Here is a 4,090-nt window from a genome sequence, read left to right on the forward strand (position 1 = left end):
AAACACTTATTATGGAACCAGAAGTAAGTTTTCTAAAAGTTAAATAATTAAATAATTACAAGTTTAAAATAACTATTTTCCATGCAGCTTCCGGTGGAGTTTTATTGATTATGGTTTATTCCAAGACATTATGAAGGAAATTAAGAAATTAAGAATTTACAATGCTGAGCTGGATTTAAGAAGCTGACACCTCCTTTAAATATTGGATTACATCTGAGGAAGACTTTAAAGTTGAAATGAGTTCACAACCGGGTACTCATTATGTTGGACTATGTGTACTTTTTTTGCAATATTGTATAAGTGTGAATAATGGACAAATTGTTGCACTTTTGTAAAGTTTTAGAAAAGCAATTTTAATCTTATAAATGTTGTTCATATCACAGGGTTTGCTTGTGGTCTATTCCAAGGACCAGCACCAAGAGAGACTTCCCCCTGGAAGCAAGCACTGTCATTAAACTACTGACTTGCACCCATTTTACATCACTGTCTCCACCCCTTTTGACCTGGTTTGCCCAGGTCACATGGGTGGACCCTGGGAGACACCCAGGTGCATCCTGGGGCACGCAGGTACATCCTGGGAGCCCTCCTGGAAGGCAATCTAGGAAATCTCCAGGAGTCACCTGGAGATTCCTAACACCAAATCCTCAGTTAACTTTGCTAGCCGATCCATTTGCATAACTATGGCCACTAACCGACCTACCCTCCTGCCCTTCCGGAGGGAAGAGAAAAAAAGAATGGGAGGGTTTCTCCACAAGAAGCTTCAATCTAGTTTCAGTACCTTAGACTTAAAACATCCAACTACTGGTTATTTATTAGTGGAAACTCATTCTGCAAGTAACCTACCTTGCGGGATCGGCTTTCTTGATTAATTCCCAGTAAGCTTAGAAGCTTGCCTCTTGGCTTCTGACAGTGTGGGTAGTTGAAGGGGCTGGTGGCAGACTACCATACTGGTGAGTATGTGGACACAGACCCCAGGGTTTGGTAATTTTGAGCTCTGCCCACCCATAGCAAGGATCCCCTGGATTGGGAATTCTCAATAGAGCTCACTGCCCCTGGATGCCTACCAATTCATCCCCCCCCCCAATTTTTTATTATCAGGATATCACATCATTCCAACATTATAACATACTTAATACTTTTATACCCTTTTCCCTGCTCCCTCCCCCCCTTTACTATTGGCTTCCCGCAGTGCTCCCACCTCCCTTCCTTATTCTATATTTTCTAAATTTATTTTTCTTATCACATTTCTAAGCTTAATTTTACTCGGTAACATTCACCTAAACTGTTATTTCTATGTATCAACTATTTTGGAATTTTTACATTCTTACCAATTGTCAAAACCATATAAAGTGTTCTTCACGTCCCAATACTTTTCCAAATATTCCTTAAAGTCCTTCCAATCTTCAAAAAATTCTTCTGCTTCTTGATTATTAAGTTTTCTGGTCAATTTATCCATTTCAACCATAAAAAGTAACTTTTTTTATCCATTCCCAAATCTCAGGAGTCTTTTCTGGCTTCCAACATTGAGCATATGTCATTCTAGCTGTTGTGATCAGGTACCACATCAAAGTCTGAATTGGAAGGGATCCAAAAAAAAAAAAAAAGTGGATGCCTACCAATTCAGACTGCTTTAAACCGGGTATCAGACAACTGGCTGCCGGGTGGGGAAAGGACACTGGACCACCGGAGGGAGATTGCTTTGCAGTGGCAGGGTGATTGTGACAGGTGGACAGAGTGAATTTCGGTTCGGGAAGCGAAAGTGCTTGAGCTGATCTGGGTTCCTTGGAATGTATCCTGTTCCACTGTGGGTGTTTTCACTTTTCCCGTCAACTTGCGAATGGGATGGGTGTGACTTTTGGTGACAGCTGGAGAGAATCTCTGGGCTGACTTTCGTCTGATTGTGGTGCATGTGCGCGGGACGGACACGTCACGGAGGCAGGGCTGGCCTGCCCGCTGTGGAGCTTCAGCCTGGGAGTGAGGGCCTGAGGAACTACCCATCCCAGATCTCCAGGGACTTCCCAATCCGGTGTTGGCAACGCTGTGCTTGACCAATTATTGACGGGAGCAATTAAATATTAACTACTTGTGAAAGAAAAGCATTCTACCCGTGTCCAGAGGCACATTTGCCTTTTCAGCATCACTTTGCACATGTCACGGAAGAGGCCGTGTACTTGGGGTTGCCAACTTCCTGTTGGGGCCTGGAGATCTCCTGGAATTGCAACTGATCTCCAGACCGCAGAGATCAGATCCCTGGGATAAAACCGCTGCTTGGCAGGGTGAACTCTATGGCGTTACAGCCAGGGCCGACTTGAGGTTGGCCTGCGCTCTAGGTGAGCGCAGATACCAACCTCCTGGCGGGGCCTGGAGACCCAGGCGGTGTGTGCGTGTGGGAGGGTCTGGGCATCCCCGGCCCTCCCCCCCTGCTGCCGCCGCCGCCACCGGGCAGAAGGCCGAGGAAGAAGAAGGCGGTGACGGCGGCAGCGGCGGGGAGGAAAGTGCCGCGCCGGAGAAGGGCGACTCCTGCCCCCGCCCCGGTCGGCCTCGCATCCCCAGCTGCTGCTGCGGCTGCCGCCGCTGCACAGCGCTCCTGAGGCGCCGGGTGGTGTGTGTGTGGGAAGTCTGGGCGTCCCCGGCCCCAGGGCCAGGAGGCCGGCGGACTTGCAGGCGGCCAGGGCGCTGGCGAAGGTGCTGGCCATGCTGCTGCAGCTGGAGCGCTCTGACCACGCCGCCGGCTGTGTCCTCCGGCGCCCCTGCCTCTTCTCCTGCGCCCTGACAGCCGGCTCGCGCTCTAGGCGAAGGCCTAGTTCGCCTAGCAGGCGAGCCCGCTCGCCAGAGCTGGCGACCCTATTAAGTTGTACTCCTGGTAAAGCACCAGGCAAGCAAAACGCGTCCTGAGTTTTCTTTCATTACAAACTGGTTTCGCCAAATGTGACATTCTTTTATTTTGTGGCGGGTTGAAGTTGGCGCCTGAAGCTGTCCCCCCCACACACACACACCTGGTGGAGGTATTTTTCTTATGGTTTCCGAAGAATGGAGCTCCCTTATCAGACAGATCAAGGAATCTGATGCCAACAAAGAAAGAAGTGCGTGGATCATTCTTCACAGGCCGACTTCCGTCTGTGACTCCGCAAGGGCCTTAAAGGGTGTCAGACCTCCAGGAAATGAAAAGAGTGCCGCCCCAAACAAGGTGGGTGGTTTCACTTTAATCCAGAGGTTCCCAAAGTTATTTGGCCTACCGCCTCCTTTTCAGAAAGAAAATTACTCCACGCCCCCCGGGACATCTACCTTCAAGAAGTGGACAAAAAGGTGCAGTGACAAATTTGCACATAGTAAAAAAATATGTTGTTGGGCTGAGACAAATAAAATGAATTTTATATAGTCTCTTATATAGTCTGTTTTGCTATGCTCTGTACTAAATAAAAATTATTCTTATTTCTAATGGGTCTCTGATGTTGTAACTTGCATTCCAAGCCTAGATCTTGTAGCCTAACGCTCCCCACACATGCTACCTTGGTAAAAAGTGTGCATCTTGTGTTTTGTCCCAGATGCCAACTAAGGGTTTGGAATCTCTCCCTTAGGAAAGGCAGGGACTTGTGAAAAGAGGTTCTGGTGGCATATTGTTCTGAAAACCAGAGAGGATATAGACCATCTCGTGGTCTGTTGTTTAATGTACTGAAAAGTACAGGATCCCCTCCCATTCCTGGACTGGTTTGGGTACAAAGGTGCCACTGGACTCAAACTTTGTAAAAATAAAAGCAGTTAATTAAACGGAGAAGAAGACCTCTGATTTTTGAGATCTTAACCCCTGGACATCTTGTTAGTCTTCAAGGTGCTATTGGAGGCAAATTTTGCTCTTCTACTAAAGACCAATATGGCTACCCCACCTGAAATTATCTGCATGGAAAGGACCTAAGTTGTTCTGCTTTCAACAGAAAAGGAGAGAAAGAACATTAACTGGTGGAGCGCAACGAGAATCCCTACATGTCCGACAACCCAGATTCAGTGCCCCCTTCCAGAACAGAAGAGAACATGGAATCATATTTGGAGGCAAATTTGTTCTTCTTTACATGTAGAATGCAGAATTAACTTG

Source organism: Gekko japonicus, unplaced genomic scaffold (assembly GCF_001447785.1).
Source record: "Gekko japonicus isolate JY-2015 unplaced genomic scaffold, Gekko_japonicus_V1.1 scaffold3619, whole genome shotgun sequence".
In the NCBI taxonomy this organism is placed as follows: Eukaryota; Metazoa; Chordata; class Lepidosauria; order Squamata; family Gekkonidae; genus Gekko; species Gekko japonicus.